Raw genomic sequence first — 18,268 nt, forward strand, 5'->3', positions numbered from 1 at the left:
GACAGGTTTGTTTTGTCTTTAGGAGCCCTCAAGCTGTCCCTGGGCAGGGAGGTTTTCTGCAGAACGCTGCGCTGCTCCTGCAAACGAGGGGCTCGTCAGGGCCGTGCGGGGCTCTGACCGCAGGCGGGTGGCAGCAGGGTGGCCTCTGTCCCCTGGATGCTCTTTTTGGGGGTCTCACATGTGGAGCTCTTGTCCGGGCACCTTGGCAGGCAGCGCTGCCCCGAGCCACTGCGTGCCACCGGCACCGGGTCCCTCCGGCGGGACGGGGGCTCCGGGAGCGCTGGTCCCCAGCACAGGGAGCAGCTGCCAAAGAGGCCTCTCCAGCACAGAGGGTGACAGTCTGAGTTATAGCCCGGACTCGGGAGCGTGAAGGAAGCTGGAAATGATTACGGAGTGTATGGGGGAGCTGGAGTGGCGGAGAGACTGCAGAAAGCAGCCCTGTCCCCAGAGAACTCAAACTGGGTAATTTACACAGGCTTATGCCTGAACTTACCTTCACAGTCATGCTCCTGGAAGAGAGTTTACTTAAAACAGAAGGGATACATAAATCTCTGGGGCTAAAAGAGAGGCTGGGCAGAGTCAGGATTACAGGGCAGAGATTTGCACGGCTCAGCCTTCCTGAGCATCTCGCGGTGGGCACGGGGGTGGCGGGGCAGGCGAATCCACAGCCTGTGCTGGCTGCGCGTCGTGGGGAGCGCGACTGCAGGGGCCGCGGGGCACGTGCTGAGCTGGCACTGGGTGATGCTCGGTGGAGAGTGGTGTGAGCGGGTGTTACAGCCTCCTGCAGACACAGTTCTTCTGGGTGCAAATGTTTGGGGAGCTTTGGAAGGCTCTCGCATGCAACTGAGACTTGGTACTTGATCACTTCCAGTGACGGTCCCTGCAGGGACCACGTTTGTGCACGCACACCCTTGCACCAGCCTGCACAGCTCCAACAAAGGTCATGTTTTCTTCTGTTGTGCAGCATTTTAATGGCCCTTGGATCTATTTCTGAACCTGAGCTTGTGTCTTGATGAAACTTTTGACAGGCAGTGAATAACAGGGGTATTATTTATTCATACCAGATGGGACTAAAGCATCCCTGGTTTCTTGTTTATCCTGCCAAAAAGGTAAATGAAAAAATAGACTTTGTCTTTGACCTTGGTTTTGGTTCATGCTGTAGATCCCCAAAGAACATCATATCCCAGTAGTAAGTGTCTCATTAACAGAAAGCATCTGCAGGAGGAAGAACAATGTGTTCTGGCCCAAACTTGCAGCTGTGGCCACCAGCTGTGACAGCCCTGTTATTCCAGCTTTGCCTTTACTACATTATTGCAGTGGTAGCTCCAAAGAAGAGAGAGAAGAGCCCAGGGGGAGTCTGGCTTAGAAACAACCTGCTGCAATCTACAGAAAAACTCTTGGGTCTGTGAAGGACTTGAGCAGCCTGAGGGATAATGGGACGCTTGGCTCCAGGACCCTCGCAGGAAAGCCAGGGAACGCTGGAAAACCTGGGGATCCGGCAGCTGGACAAAGTGTTTAGGAGCAGAAATGAAGCGTGGACCTTCCAATCACATAAGTTATATAAAGCCTTTGGCCAGACTTACAACTTCCCATTGGAGATCATTACTGTTCTCTTTCTATAACTTTGCGTCTTTCGTACTTAAGTTGGATGTTAGATATTGGGAAGTGTTGAAAAGGCCTTGGTATGGATCTTGCGTGGCCATTTCCCCAATAACTGTCTGCTCCTCAGGCTGCCTGTGACGGCCGTGGGCTTGTGCTCTTGGCAGTCCTGTCCTTCAACGTGGGGACTGCACAGAGCATTGGGCACCTATGAATGTGGAGCATCTCGCTGCCTGCCAATGATCTGCCTGACCTACATCTCTGCTTGGTCCACGTGCTGCTGACTCTTCTCTTGGGAGCTGAGTCAAAGCAGGGATCAGCAAGTTCTGCTCCACTGGGTCTGCACCCCGGTGGCCTGGCAGCCTGGGCTGAGATGGAATCATTGTCTGCACCCTTGGGACTGCAGCTGCTCTTTAAACAGTTGGGGTGTTGTTTCCTTCAGGAGCTGGTCCTTGAACGCTCTTCTAATACAACATAATATAAATAAATAAGTGAAAGCACATTCCCCTCACCTCCACCCCAATAAAACCTGTTGTGTATAGCTTTCTCTTCCATAACCCATCTGACTCCAAGAAAAAAATGTCCCTAATTTCTTCTGCATGGTAGGCTTTGTGGAGATTTAAAAGGCAATTTCTCTCTCTTTTTCTTTAGCTCTCACAAAGTATTACAATAAGGAACTGCAGTGACAGACAATACTTAAAGGCATGGTTTAGAAGTGATTCATCTGTGAAACACGGTGCAGCATATTTTATTGTATTTTAGCTGGTAAAAGCTGTGCATTCTAGCCCAGCTCTGTCATACTGCATGGTAAATTATACTTAGAGGAATCCCAGCCACCTAGCTGAAAATAAGTACCCTCTATATAAGAGTTAATGCAGTAGATTTGTACTTAGACATGTATTTGTAAAATATTTAAGCTGCATGAAAAGGGCGTCTGTAGGAAGATGTGATTACAGAATCACAGAAGTGCAGCACGATGCTGCCATATTTTAAGGTTCAAGACAAATCATGAGGGGTTGGTGGCTGACGCTGCGGGCAGGGAGGAAGGGGAGCCCTCCTGGAGGGTCCGTGGGGCAGGAGAGAATGGGGAACGGGCTCTTGCATCTGCTGCCCCGGCTGCAGCAGCCCCGGCCTGAAGGATCATCCGATCCTGCATCTTCTTCTCATGGCGGGAGAAAAGAGCTACGGGAGATGCCTTCTGGTGCTTCACGCTTTACGCCTGCTGCTATCAGGCAGAAAAGCGCAGATGATCAGGAGATGCTCTTCCCAACTTTATAGCCGTAACTTGTCATTCCAAGGCTGCTAGTGCTTGCCAAATACACACAACAGTTACACAAGCTCTTCAGCACATCTGGTAGACCCTTGTAGCCTCTCAGCACAAAGCAGCTCAGTCTGCTGGTTCACCAGTTTCAGGAAAGCAGAAAACCAGGGTATCGGCCCTTACTGCAGAGCTGCTGACTTAGACCTGCAGAAAAACACACACCTCTGGGCCATGGCCGCAAAGCTCTACTGAGTTTTAAGCACGCCAAACTTGAATCTTCTATAGGTTTCAGTCTTATTTATTCTCATAACGTTAGCAGTTTTTCAGCCAAAGGGAAAGGAGGACACGTTCAGGTGCTGCAGTACGAGGTAAAGTATTGGAAATTTTTGATTGCTGATGCCTATCTCTAAATCACACACAGTCTAAATAAGTTCCAATTCACTGAAACATTCTAGCAGCCTCCCATTGACTTCACTGAACTCTAAGTGCATGTTTAAACTTAAGTGCATGCTTGAGTTTTGCTGAATCATACAGCAAATAAAATGTGCAGAGCTGGTCTTTAATATAATCTACTGATTCATGTGAAAACTACACATTTCCCGCAAAGCCTACTTTGAGTTAATTAATGGGCATTAAGGACTCCCATTTTTCTAGCGAAGAAGGGCCCCGAGGGACCGCAGCAATTTGTGTTCATACCCTGAACGATACCAACGCGATCCTCCCATGGAGACAAAGCCCCGAGCGCTCCCTGTTTGATAAGCGAGCGCTCACGTGTGATGGATGGGGTTTCGCTGCCTCTGCCAGCCCGCGGGTCAGCAGGGAGGCCCCGGCCCCTGACCCGTCCCTTTGATCCCTGTGCCGGGCAGCGTGCCCACCGCACCTCCCGTCTGGGGAGAGCCGGGTCTGCACCCCGGGAAGCAGGGAGGGGAGCAGAGGGTCTGCCTTCTTGAACTTAAGTTCCCAAAATGATCCTCGGTTGCACCAGCTCCTATTGCTGTTGGTACAACCTTCTTCATGAGCCGGACAAAACGGGGCTCTGATCCCTGTCCGCAGGGCATGCTGACCATAGGAAAGCCTTGCTGTAATTTGTTTCAGTAGCAGAGCCAAGCGCATTGGAGCAGTTGGGTGTGACAGAGGCAGCGTGTGGCACCGGAGTGCCAGCGCCACGGCAGCACGTCCCAGCGCCTCCGCAACGGGGGTCTGTCCCAACGCAGCCCCTGCCCAGGAGGGAAGCAAGTACGAACTCCCCAAGTGCCGGGAACGGAGCTGGAGCTGAGTGTTGCAAAGTGGTTTTCTTGACCAACTTCTTCGGTGCCCCAGCTTTGTTTGTGTGGCAACCAGGGCCTTAGAGCAACAACCCTCGGCAGTGCGAGCGGAACAGCTCAGTGCGTTCAAGGAAGCTGAGGGAGCACGGGCTGCAGAGACCTCCTCCATCACCAGCTCTGATCACACACATCCCAGGCAGCCACCCCTATAGACTGATCAAGATCCGTCCTAAAACTACATAGGTTGGCTGAAGGTTTTTTGCCCTCAATTTTTACCCCCCACCGCTGCTCCCCCTGCTCTGTTCCAGAAGCTCACTCTGCTGGTGAGAAACTGCTTAATTCCCACTCAGCCTTATGTCAACATTGCCTGGTAGCTGTTTCCCTTCTTTCTATTTATCCTCCTAAGAAACCATTGCTCAGCCCCATTCCCAGCCCTGTGTGGTCCTCCTTCAGCTGCAAAGCAGGGGAAAAGCAGGATGTTGTTATGGGAAGCACCGGAGCAATAAAATTGGTGTTGCGGTAAGATGTGTATGAGGACCGAGCCCAGCAAGGGCGCACACTGGGAGCACTGGTGGCAGGCAGGGCTGGGGACAGGGTCGTCTGTCCCTGCTGGGTGAAGCCACCTCAAACCAACCATTCCTGCAAAGGGGCTAAAGCTGCTCTGCATGTTTTCAGCTATGAGGAGCAAGGCAAGGCTGGTCAGAAAGGGAATTACTACAACATTTTCTTTTGGGAGGCATGTGGAGAGCTTCAGCTGGACTTGAAGCACAGAATTACGTTCACTGGTTGTCAGCTATTTGGCCTGGGAAATGCCACATTTCAGCCTCTTTGTCCCCATCTGTGAAAAACAGGATAATAATAGTCAGTCACCTCTCCCCAGGGTATTGTGACGGTCAACGTCTGTAAAGGGTGTGGACCATTTAAAGCAATAAAGAAATGCTAAGTATCATTATTATTAATCTTCCTGTGCCTCGGTTCCCCATTTGTAAACTCCCCCCTAGATCATTTTGACTCCCGTTTCCCGTGGAGCTCTGCCCGAGGAGGTGTCCGTTGGAGACGAGCTCTCCAGCTGCTGCCACTTGTAACCATGACGAACCTGCAGAAGACCCTGGGAAGTGCTTAGAAGCCAAAGTTTGGATGTTTTGGAGGGTTTAATCCTATTTATGAAGAAGATTCTTGTTGCTGTTATGTGTTCATGTTGTCATTGCAGAAGAAAGCAGAGCTACCATCCTGCTGGGTGCACACACACGCTGCGTATGCACCTCTTTGGTGTTCTCCAGAGCCTTCTCTGGTCACCAGCCTCCCTGTCACATGCCTTCAGAAGTCCCACTCTTCCTCTTTTGGAGATTTACACTTTCTGGTGTCAAGTTTATGGCCTTTACCCATTTGCTTTAAGCCCATTCACAGTGTAACTGTTGACATCTGAATTGATTTCCAGGACAGAGCTGCAAGTGGTCTTGTAAACTGTTGTAATTAAAGAACAGAGGGTGCAAACACAAACCGCAGTCGCAGCCTGTAGGAGCTGCTGCTCTGCCAGCTTTAATGTGGAGAAGCCCTTAGGGTCGCAGCAGCGCTTACGAGGGCTTGCTGCTGCTGTCACGTCCTCCTTTCCATCTTCTGAAAGGGACCAAAACCAAAAAATTGCTAGCAAACCTTTTTCCCCAAAATGCTGCTGAACCTCCGCTGGCTCTGAAGAGCCCACACCCCCCGCTTGTCAGCTGGAAGCAATGGGCTCGTCACCTGTGGTCCCTCCTGCAGCAAGGTCCCCCAGAATGGGCATCACTTTTCCATTTAAAAGCAAGTTCTCAAGCAGCTGTGGCTCCTGCTGTGTCCCAGTTCTGTGCCCAGGTCCTGGGTGATGTTTTTTGTTGGGGTTGGGCTCGGGCTCACAGGGCCCTGTCCCCAAACAAAGGCACCCCATGCAGCTGGGAGCACAGGCAGAGCACTGTGGGGTAAGAACAGGGAGGATATTAATAGGAATTCTGGGACTATCTGGGCTGTGGGAACTGGGAATACCCCTGTGCTTGGGTATTTGCTCTCCCCTCCTGGTTTTCCTAGGCGCACGATGCATCCCTACTTTGAACCAGATCAAAGTGTGAAGCCGATGTTCAGACATTTCACAGGGATTTAATTTGTGTTCTGCTATTGCTGAATTGTATTTATTTTTTGCAGTGCCCTCCTATTACCTGTCTTCTCTTTGTTTTCCAGCTGTTTTCTTACATGCAGTTAAGAAAAACGACCTGGCAGATGAAGGGAGTGCCTCGTGGAGGGTGTCATTTCACCCAGCCCTGCAGGATGCGTCCCACCCTCCAGGAGAGCAGGGCTGAGCCTCCTCTTCAGCAGCAGTGCAATTATAGGTAGGTAACCAGCTCTGAGACACGGGTCAGGAGGATTAGAAATGCAAGGCAAGGGGAGCAGACTTCAGGAGATATAAACCCTTAGACGGAAAGCCGAGTAAAGCCATGGGTTTGTAGCTGGATGCTGATTTGTGTGTCTGCTTTGTGCTTCTGTAAGGAGATGCAACTTTGCTTCTGTATACTTCTTAAAATACACCATTGTCACCTCTGCAGTTGGTTCAAAGCATGGGGAAGTGTTTTGTGGGTTTCAGGTCTGTATGCTTATCTGCCTCGTCCAAAGCCCGACTGTTCTCTTACAGCAAAGCAAGCCCTGTATCTGGTGAGCCACGTGTCCCTTCAGTTCTCCCCAGTCGCTCCTTGCTTTCTTAATCTAGCTAAGTTGCTTTTCTTGAGCCTGGCTTGTTTGTCAAGTGGAGCATCATACATTGCCTGGAGTCAGGATGAAGCTCTTGAAACTGAATAGTTTGCATGTTGGTTATTTGGAAAGCTCAATTTACTTGAGATGAGTTGTTCTGAAGTAATGTTTTCTTTCCTGTTTATTTTCTCTGGCGGATCTTCTGCTTTCCCCGTGCTCTGTCGCATTAAACCATTTGTGCACAATGTAAGCAGTTTGGGTTTGCCCTTGTGACTCCACTGGAACCAGCTGCTTGTTCCTATCACGATTCTGCCAGCAAGAGCTGCAGCAAAAGGACCTATAAAACTACCCACTGCAGGTACTGTGTTTCAGCGCAGAGTTATAAGTTACTGTATATATATACATCCTCATTCTAGGTTAATGGTCTGATACATGAATACTGAAGGCTGTCTTTGAGTCCCATCTCGTGGGATGCTGCAGTGCCCGGAGCGCGGTGCACGTCTGCAGACGGGCTCGTGTTCGGGGTGAGCCCCGGCTCTGCCGCGCGTGGGTCCCACGGGGCTGAGGAAATGTCACCAGTGGCCAGAACACCAGCACAGCTGGCCGGGGGAGAAAACAAATCCTGAAACCCAACCAGCTCGTGCCTGAGGCCACCTCCTCTTTCTCTCTTCCAGCACTGACTTCCACGGGTTGCAAACAAATATTTATGCCCTACTTGGCAAGTGGTGTTTGAAGCATCCTTCAAACATCAGTTTCATTTCACTTCCACAACACTGGAAATAAGCAGAATGCAAGGCTTCCTTCTTCACAGTGTGTTGTTGGTTTGGTTTTTGGTGGGGTGGGTTTTGGTTTTTTGGTTGGTTGTTTCTCTCTAGACTGTCACATCCAAATATCTCTTCAATCTGTCATCTCTTAATACTTAAGCACAGAATTACTCAAGGGATTATCCTTTTTTCCTGTCTTGCAGGCAGTCCCTGCTACTGCACAGCATGGAAACCAAGTGGGAAAGTAATCTATGCAAATTACATGTACTTTTCTGCTTGAATCACGTTCCCTCCGCTCATGGTAATGAGTCACTTGGCGTGAAGTGGACTGTTACTATGAATGGAGAGAGCACATCAGGGCTCTGCTTCTCAAGAAGTATTTCCACTTGCTGAATCTCATTTAGGCCTGGAACCACCAGGCTGAGATTCTGTTGCCAACCTCTCTGTGCTTGGGGGACTGTAGTTACCCAGACTTTCACTGGTATAGCAGGGGAGAACTGACCCCAGGCTCTCGGTAACCTTTGGTGCTGGGGATGGTGGCTCATGGCCACTCACCAAAGCTGTCTTGCGCAGTTCCAAAATACCGTCCACGTGGTCTTTTTCCTGTAGCAACACTGAGACTAAACCAAGAACCGTCGTCAGTGAGGAGGAAGGCAGGGCTGAGTCCCTCCCCGTGCGGTGTCTGATTTGAGTGCTGCAGCCTGGGGGGCCAAGGGACAGACCCCTGCTGGCCCAGAGCTGCTCCTGGTTGTGTCTCGGCCCTGCGGCACAGCAACCTACACCAAATTAGCACTCTGGAAAACCTTCTTTTCTTGTATTCTGTCCTGTGTTGTAATTAACCCAGTGACCAGATGGTGAGGTCTGGTCCTTAGACCAAAACCACGGGTGTCAGAGAGCCTGGATTTCCTGCTCACAGCCTCATGAGCACTACAGCAGAAGAAACTCCTACAGGCACGACATGTTACGCCTCCCCCACCTTACACAGGTTTATATTGCGTTTCCTTCACTAGCACACATCATTGTTATTTATTTATTGTAGTGGAAACAGACAACCAACACTGAAGTACGATGACACCGCTGACTGATAGTCAAATGACACGTTACAATGTCACTTTCTTATGAGAATAACTATCCTGAATTACAAGGGTAGTGAATTGAAACACATCCTTTAGAAAGATGCCTGATTTCATTTTTAAAGCTCCAAGTGATGGTGAGCACCCTATCTTGTCAAATAAGGTCTTTAATTGCCCTTACTGCTAGGATAATGCATCCTATCCCAAGGTTGGTGTGTGGGTTTTTTGTGTGGTTTTGTCTGTTTGTTGTGTTATGTTTTAATCTAATGGCATTGACTTGCTGTGTGACCTTGGATGAGAAGGGATGGATCAGTTGTTTAAGGCTAAATTGATCTTGGAATTTATGTAGCAATATAGCCACTCTGCAGAGCACCCAGGGTTGTTTTATAATGGCCGAACCCTGGATGGAGTTTCAGGCTCAGTTCTTATTTTTTTGTGTACTTTCTGGCTATTGCTTTGCATTATCATTAGCTCAGGGTTTAGATTTCGCTAAGCAGGTGTCCTGGGCTCAGTCAATGCGGGGGCAGGTGAGGCGCCCGGTCAGCCCTGCCTCCGTTCCGCAGCAACAGCGGTTCCTGAGCTCTAGGAGCCGCGGTGAGGATGAACCTCCGCCTGCTTTGGAAGCTGCGATGCCGTGGTCCAAGCGAGCCTGTAAACCACAGCTCTGGTTTCACAGAAGGTACATGCTGCTTAGAACACCTGACGGGACGAAATAAACAGTCTGAGTGACAGCGCAGGTGAACCGTCACATATCTGTCATCAGAGTCACATTTAACTAATTAGGAGATAAATGACTATGCCATTAGGAGTACATTGAGACCAGTGAAAAATGCTCCAATGTTGATAGAAATCACATAAAATAACAGTCACTGAAATAGCTTGTCAGGTCTGTGCCATTTTCAGCATGTTACTTATCATGGGGGACGCCCTAAGCTTTAAAGAAACATCTCTGCCCTGATCTAGACAAATTACCTTTGTACCTTGATCTAAACAAACTCTGATCTCTCTGCTGCCATTGAACTCACCTTGTCTGAAACCTAATCTGACTACTTTATTCTACCTCTGTACTGGGAATTCACTCTATCATTAGCATTTCAATCTATTTAATTCACTGAGGGTCGCTGAGCGATGTAACCGAATCCACGCTAAGCTACCACTGGCAATTTAGCTGTCACATAGTCTCACCTTCTATTTTTAGTTGCACTCCAATTCCTTGCTCGGGGGTGCATGCTGAATTTCTGGCTTAGCTTCCCCTGACCCCTCTGTTGTATCGCTGTCAATCATCTGTAAGTCAGAGTCCTATTTACATTGTTCTATTACGCTAATTACAGCTTGTCAAAGTTACGTACACTGTTCTTGGACGCTCTATCTGCAGGCCGGTAACTCCGGGATGAAGCCCTTGCATTCAGAGCTGCAGGTGGTCTGTGTTGCTGCAGTGGAGAAAGTCTTTGCGAAACACATTTATTTGAAATTGCACAGCCAACACCTCCAAAATCTTGGGACCTGATGCTTTAGGCTGGATGGTCAGTCTCACCGCTGGCTCTCCATAGGGTACCCTGCAGTGCCAGATCCTTATGTTGGTAGGGCAGGAATCGCACTGCTAAGTTTGCACTTTCAGACACAGGGTTTAGGATAAGATGTGCAGCTGCACTGTTTCTTTTTGAAATAACTATTTCAAGCAGCAGTGCTCCCTGGCTTCCATGTCTCTCAATTCTTTTCTCTTGCACAAATTCCACTGCATCTTATTCTTGTATTTATTTTCTCCTGGTACACCACTCTCCCAAATCTGTATGTTCTAATGACCTTCCTAGCAAGCACATATGCTGTGGTGTATATTGAGTTTTGAAGGAGCTTAGGGTTCTTCTTAGGTCCAATTCAGGGCAGGAAGCAATTTGTTCTTGTTAACAAAGCTGTGTACACATGCACCAGAGACTTCAAGGCCTTGAGATGACGGGTGGGGTAAGTGCAGGAAGGTGGTAGCGTACAGCAGAAGTTGGTCTGTAGGGTCAGACGCTGGCTCCACCAGCTGTATTGCTGAGCTGCCCTGTGACTTTGTGGTCACTTCACTTCTTTTACCCTCTCCAAGCTCCAGCTGCCATCCAGCCTTCGAGTCCCAAAACGGGTGCTCAGTGCATGCACCAGTGAGCCCCGGTCTGAGCTGGGCCACCCGCGCGGGGCTGAGCACGGCTGCTGGGGCTCGGGTGACACCGGCCCGCTCTGCTACCTCTGATTGCAGCTCGACCTGCCACTCCGCAAGTATTTTCCTGTGCAAAGGTGAGTAAAGAGCCGTGGCTGCTCCCCAGGAGGATCATTGCTGGGGATAAAGCCAGGACGTTCATCAGGAGCCTCAGTAATACCCAATTCAGATTGCTGATGAATACATCCTGACTTTGGGCACATACCTCCTGTTAATACTAATGGGAATGTCACACATGAATGCTGGAGAATATTGCCCATTATTTTTGGTCCCAGAGCTCTGAGCTGAGAGATTCCCTGAGAAAAATGGCCATTTGTTGCATGTTGCAGGCTGCAATTCATTATATACAGTGTATGGTGACTGTTATTTACCTTACAGAACCGTAATGTGATAAGGAGTCTATGTAAGCCACTTAATGGTCTGTCTACCTTAAAGAAAATGTGTACCTGATCAGGCTCTGATTTATGGCACTTTCACCCTGGTGCAACTCTTTTGGCTTTGGTGGTGGTATCTCTGATTTATGCTAGTCTGAGGTGGACTTCATGAGTGTATGTACTTTATATGACTCATGTACGTGAGGAAACTGTAATGTAATAAAATATCTAGCTGTGCATTGTGGCTGCAGGTTCCTGCAGAACTGTTAACAGGGTTACTACAAAACCACGTTCTGCTCCTCTGCAGTGCCTATATATTTCAAGGGCTTATATCCCATACCTACAGCGATGTAACTTAATGGTCTCATGCTTGACTAACGTGCTGCCTTCCTGGCACAGTGGAGTGTTGGAGCTGGGCAGCAGACACGGTGAACCTGTAGGATGAGAATAAGAATTTGACTGTGGTAACTGGGGCATTTTGATTTTTTTTACTCAGTAGATCAAGTTCCTTGCCTAAAAACAGAGAACTTCCCATGGATTATGTCCCTTCACTCTGAAAACAGCTCGATTGTCTCGCTGCATCAGCACTGATCTTTTGGCTTTGGTGTGGGAAAACAGTCCATTTATGACGTTTATATTGCAGTAGCAGCCAGGACATGCAGTCTTAGGTGCAGGACGCCTTGTTCTGAAAAAACGTGTGAGCAGCCCAGGAAACTGCTCTGTGGCCCGACGTCCCTGTGCTGCCGTCAGTGAGGGCTCCTCTGCTCCCCATGGAAGCTCTCAGCACCGGCCTGGCCTGCAGGGTCGTGATCTCGGATCCCTGGAGCCGCAGTGTCAGCCTGAGCTCTGGTGAAGTTCCCGGAGAGATGTCCGTTACTGCCACTGGACTACAGTCCCCTCACCTTCTCTGGGACACCTGGTTGCCCGTGGTCAGAGTTGAGACCTGAGACCGCCCTGCAGATGGTCCTTCTTTCCATCACCCTCTTCCCTTATAGACTTTGCCTGCTTTCCTGCTAAGCTCTCGAGCACACGTCCACCTAATGACTTTGGGTGACGGGTACACTCAGGTTTAGGTTTGTGGACAGCCCGTGCAGAGCAGCGGATTGGTAAGCTGAGGTACTTCCATGTTTTGTTGCAGTAGTTCACCAACCGCATTGGCTCGCTCCATTTAAACAGCAACAAAAAAAGCTGGTAAGTTCTTAAAATGGAAAGTGCATCTTCACGTGGTAGAATGTGGAGATGCTCTGCTTGCTCTGCCTGTACTTAGCTGTAATTTATGCTTTTGCTCTCATAAAGCGGTCTGCTTGCCCTTGATGCATGTGCGTAAGTCCCATTAACGCTAATAGGAGCTGAACGCAAGCATTAGCTGGTGCCTGATTCCCTAAATGCTGCCTGCACTTCTAAAGCCAAAATTTGGTCCCAGCTTTTGGAGCTGATCAGTGCTGAGCTGCTCCCCCCAAACCTGCATGTGCCATGGCTGGGGACCGCGGCCGTCCCTGTCGCGCGTGGGGCTGGGGACCGCGGCCGTCCCTGTCGCGCGTGGGGCTGGGGACCGTGGCCGTCCCTGTCGCGCGTGGGGCTGGGGACCGTGGCCGTCCCTGTCACACCTGGGGCTGGGGACCACGGCCGTCCCTGTCACACGTGGGGCTGGGGACCACAACCGTCACTGTCACACGTGGGGCTGGTGCTGGGAGGTGTCCAGCTCCCTCGGAAAAGCCCCACTTGCACCAGAAGGGGAAATGGATTTGTCAGCAAGGGATGTTTTCTGCTCAGCTGACGCTGTAATGAGCTCGAGTCCCTGGGTGGAGGAGAGAGGGGGTGACAGGAGGAGATGGGGAGAGGGGAGGGGTGCAACTTGTTTCAGGCAACAAATCAATTGCTAACTCTGATCCAAAGCCATTTGCATAGATGAAGTTGGCCCGGGGTGGGTTGGAAATATAAAGCATTCTGTAGACAGCTGCCCAAGGGAATGCTAATTAGCTGGCAGGCAATTAATAATTAATCAGACTTTTGTTCATTGTGAAGACAGTGTTTTCTTTGGCAGCTTCATAATGGTCCGAGATTGCCTTGCTTTTCTCTCGCAGGCTGATATCATCGTGCTGGAACCGGGCTCTGCGGCAACACGCTCTCCCGGCTCTGGCACCCGCTGGCCCCGCCACATGTGCGGCCTGGGCCGCGGCCTCGCGCTTGGCCCGGGCTGGCGGCCCCGCTGGCGCTCGAGCTGGAAACGGAGCTGCTGCTGTGCTATTTTTAACCAGCCGGACAGTTAAATAATTCAGAGGCAGACACACTCACACACACACTCACACACACACGGAGCGGGCTGGGCTGTGCGTGGGATCTGAGAGGGGAGAAGCGCGTTGTGTCACCCTGCTTGGCTTGTTTGACCTCGGCGAGCACGGGTTCCCAGGCAGTTTAACACAAACACAGAACAAACCCAGCCTGGGGGGTGAGATCCCTGCCCCACCGATGTCAGCTGGGCTCTGCCTGCGCGGAGCCTGGATCACACTTCACTGCAAGGCATGGACTGTTCTGTATTTCCTTGCTTTCTAACGCTGCAAGCCCCTTTTTCCCCCCTATTACAATAAACTGCAGTTATGGTGTTAGTAGGAGTCCAGAATGGGGAAAGTCAGAACTTCTGGGGAAAATGGGAGTAATTTCAAGAAATCTCTTTAGAAGCCCGGAGCTCCATGTGTAGCTTCTCCCCTTGATTTCGGACTGAGACGGAGTTGCACTCATCCCCCTCCCCAGCCGGTCCTGTCCTGCTGTCCTGGTGGGTCCCGGCTCCTTGAGACCCAAGTGTTGGGCTGCTGGAAATGGAGCATTTTCTCATTTTTGCTGATTAGACAGGTGAGGTGGAGCTATTTACACATTTCCCTGTTCCGTGTGTGTGGTGGTGGTTGGTTGGTTGTGGGTGGTTTTTTCCCCTTCACTCTCCAATGGAGCTAAAATGAGAACATTTACTACCATTGAAAATTGATTTGGACATAAATTACCTAACCTGGTTTGCAGATGCCTTTGTGGTTATTATACTCAAAAATCATGATACGGGTGTGAAATGGGGTGATACTATCCTCGTCTGAGAGATGGAAAAATGCTGGAACATCATAATCATTCACCTGCCCAAGTACCCAGAAAGTCTTTGATCTGGGAATTGCATGAGTCAAAGGACTTCAACTTCTATCAATAAGCCCATTCTCATGCTCTTGGCCTCTGAGTCTGCTTGCCTTCACCAGTGGGTAATGCCTGCTGTTCCTAACAGATATATATAGCTTTTGTTTGATTTCAAGCAAATTTGATTTGGGAGTGAGGTTTTACAATCAAGAAAATGTACTGTGTTTTGTAGGCAAAGGAGAGCCTGTTAAACCCTTGTCTGCCAAGGAAAAGGCACGAACTCGGTGTTCTAGGCATGAGGGAATCCACAGAGGAGCTCAACTTTGAAAGACAAACGCGCAGCAAACCAGGCTTCACTGATTCTGCTCTTAATAGGGCTGCTTGTTTCCTTTGATTCCTCTGTGTTAGCTCAGCTGTGTTTTGGGACCGAACAAGATCTTTGCGCTAGTTCAATTTCAAACACGTGGCGAATGACTCTGTGCCTGAAGCACCTGAGATTCCCGGGTGGTCTCTGTGCAGACACGGGGCTGCCTCAGCTGCTGACATCAGGCAAGACGTGGCTGCTCGTTCTGCTCGCTGTGTCGTCAGTGCGAGGAGGATGAGGATGTTCTGAGTCCCTTGTGCATTGCAGGTTGGAGGTTCTCTCTGTGTCTCCACATCCCAAATCGCGACAGCGTTTGTTAATGGAGGCGTGTGAAGTCTCGTTGGAAGAATGCGGCTGGGCTGGTGCTGGGTGGCTGTAATGAGTCACCCGTGGCCGCGGTGACTCAGCCGGCCCGGCTGGCAGCCAGCGGCTGCTCGGGAGGCTCTGCTGCAGCAGCGTCTTGGCAGCGTGGCCGGCGTGTGTGCCGAGGGCACCGCGGTTTGCAAAGGCTGGCGGTCACCCGCGCGCGGGTGCGTGCTGCTGAAAGCCTGCTGGTGGAACACCAGCAAGGAAAGCAAATTTGGCAAGAGAGGCGTCTTTTTCTAGCCAAAAAGTGTAAGCAAGTGGGTGGGAAGGCTGGACATCCAGAGTTCATATTTGCAAATAGAACTGGCTTGAAATATGTGACCCGAGGTTTACCCAATCCCACTTCTTTTTCTACAGCTGCCTGGAGTCTGTCTGTCCTTCTGCGCTGCGGGAGGCCGTTCCCTGTGAGGCGGATGCCCTGCCTGTTTGAGAGGGCACGCAGAATAGGGTGCTATGGCCTGTACAATGCACAAGTTCAATTTACAGCTAGTACAGAATTGGGATATCTTATCTAGCATTGCTGGCAGACACTCCCGAGAGTCTGTGCAGCAAAATTCACCTGCTTAGTATGGTGAATTTCAATCATCAGAGCCACACTGGCAAAAGTCTCCTGTGCAGAACCTCATTTCGGACTGAAGTCCTTGAGTAATTATTCTGTAATAAAGTCACTTAAATTTTAGAGTAGAGTGTCCGTGTGGAGAAGTTATACAGGCACAGCTATAACAGGATAATTATTTTGTTATAACTATGCCAGTCAATTTCTCAAGGCCTCAGTCACATGGGAAAGTTGAAATGATGTATTTTTTACAGTCTCCAGCAATTCTTTATTTTTTAATGTCCATTAGTGCTTGACTAATGCTGAATAGTAGTGGAAATTCTCTAGGACAAAGACAGCTCTCACAATTTCCTCGTGGTTATCAAAGGAATTTGGATGTATCCTGTTAAAGCTAATGTGTAATGAATTGCTGGTGATTAGGGGTTTATAGCTGAAATGACTGGGAATTGTGAAGCCACTGTTTACTAAATCCAACTGAAAGAGCTGAAGCAGAGAAATTTGTAGAGAACATCCTTATTTATGTGTTAAGAATACTTGAAATTTGCAAAAAGTACACACTGAACCAGATGAGGATACAAAATTCCCTTATTCCCAGAAAGTATTTGAAGTTCAGTATTCCAACACAGAACTTTATGACTAAGCTTACCAATTTCAGGGCTGTCTGAAAGAGTTTAGTTCCTGAGTAAGTTCTTGCAAGATGTATGTGATATGATTCGTTATTAATTGTGGCGGAAATAGTCCTTTAAGATAAAAGCGCACCTGTCAAAGGACAATGGCACATATCAGGTTTCTACAGAGATATGTCTGAGCTGTCCTGAGCCTGGACATTAAAGCGTAGCAGGAACTCAGGGCCTGGGTGCTCTCAGAGCTCTCAAGATGTAGCAAACCGATGCCAACTGAATTTGTCGCAGTTACGTTTGAATCTAAACGGAAGGGAAGGCCAAACATCTCTGTGCAGGCGAAGAGCCCACGCGGTCCCTGCCCGCGGTCCGGGCACACGGGAGCTGCTGGAGCGGGGACCCGTGTGCCAGGATCCAGCCCCACGTGTGCTCGACTCAAAGCGTGACTCAACACGAAACCTGCCCGCGGCTGTCAGCTGCCTTACAGCAAAACGTTATCTCACTACGTGTAGAACTTCTGCCTTCTTAGAAAAGGAAAAAGGGTTGGGTTCGAGGTAGAGGACCCCGAGATGTGTGTCCAAACAGACGTACCAGTTGGGATGGACACAAGGACCCCGAGATGTGTGTCCAAACAGACGTACCAGTTGGGATGGACACAAGGACCCCGAGATGTGTCTCCAAACAGACGTACCAGTTGGGATGGACACAAGGACCCCGAGATGTGTGTCCAAACAGACGTACCAGTTGGGATGGACACAAGCACAAGAATGGAGTGTGGTCTGCGGGGCCACGTGTGTGCACACCTGAGTAGATGGATGGCTTGTTGGTCCCATTGGTATCTCCCTGGGCACAGACCACTGGGTAGCGAGGATGTGAAAGCTGAGTCCGAACTCCAGCGCATCTGCTGCCACGTGAGCCCTGCTAAATCACGCAGGGTAAAACCAACCAGGTTTGAGCTCGGTTTATCTCCATGCGCTTATCTCTTCTGCTGTTTCTCTGAATTTGGGGGTTGTACACGTGGCTGGAGAGGAAGGCCCGTGCTGCAATGTATGTGCACAAGGATTAGAAAAATAAAAGGATGTCAGTTTCCAGGGCTGCAATGCAAAGACTTAATCGTGTTTCAGAATAACTGGAGTCATAAACTGATGGTGCATTTAAAATGTTATCTGGTTCCAAACATCAAGTGTTCAAGTTCTGCCTTAAGGGGACATTAGCTGATTGTCAAATCACAATGAGATTCTTATCACTTTATTTTAATAAACAGTTTTCATAAATGTTAACATTTTAATGGATGATTACATTCATATTTAGCTAGCAGATGCATTCATTTTGATGGATGTTATTTCCACGAGTACCAAATGAATTAAATAATGATTTGTCACTTATGGTAAAGAGCTGCTCAAATGTCTTTTAAATAAACAACTTCATTTGTGCTGTTTGATCAGATGGTGACACAGAACCCCAGCAGGGCAAGAAGCTGCGACGGGGGCAGCTGGGGGTGGTGTGTGGGGCCACACTGGGCTTTCCCCCCTTGTGCAGCCGGTGCGGCTGGCAGGCAGCTTGCCAACGAGGGGAGAGCCCCCACATCCCGCACCCCCAAGCGGGTGGGGAACAGTGAGGAGCAAAGGGAACACACTGGCTGTCTTTCAGTGGCTTTCATGCTGTCCTTCCCCCTGGCTCCGGGCCATGGTGGAGGGACCAGCCAAGGTGCGAAGGAGAGGGGGCGAACTGCGGTGGGGCCTGTGAGCATCCTGCCTGGCACTGGTGACCCCAGTGAGCGAGGGGTGGTGGGGACTGGCCTGGGGGGACGGAAGGGTGTGCTGGCTGCCACGCACGGCGAGGACGGGCCAGGCGGTGCTCTGTCCCCCTCTTGTGGCAACCGGGCCGGGTACGGCGGGCTGAGGAGCTGCTGCAGGCAGCGAGCAGGCTGGGGGTGCTGCTGCAGGCTGGGGCTGCTGCTGCAGGCTGCAAACAGGCTGGGGGTGCTGCTGCAGGCTGAGGCT

At 50.0% G+C, this 18,268-nt stretch overlaps 1 long non-coding RNA gene across 1 annotated transcript in view; it reads left to right on the plus strand.

The window, feature by feature from the left end:
* Nucleotides 1-17,615, plus strand: part of LOC139829275 (uncharacterized) — a 31,624-nt gene extending 14,009 nt beyond the window's left edge. Inside the window, exons 2-5 of the long non-coding RNA XR_011741696.1 lie at nucleotides 6,334-6,482; nucleotides 7,092-12,436; nucleotides 13,922-14,095; nucleotides 14,592-17,615. This is a non-coding gene — a long non-coding RNA (uncharacterized lncRNA). The remainder of the gene's footprint in view (nucleotides 1-6,333; nucleotides 6,483-7,091; nucleotides 12,437-13,921; nucleotides 14,096-14,591) is intronic.
* The last annotated feature ends 653 nt before the right edge of the window (nucleotides 17,616-18,268 follow it).

Source organism: Patagioenas fasciata, chromosome 17 (assembly GCF_037038585.1).
Source record: "Patagioenas fasciata isolate bPatFas1 chromosome 17, bPatFas1.hap1, whole genome shotgun sequence".
NCBI classification, from domain to species: Eukaryota; Metazoa; Chordata; class Aves; order Columbiformes; family Columbidae; genus Patagioenas; species Patagioenas fasciata.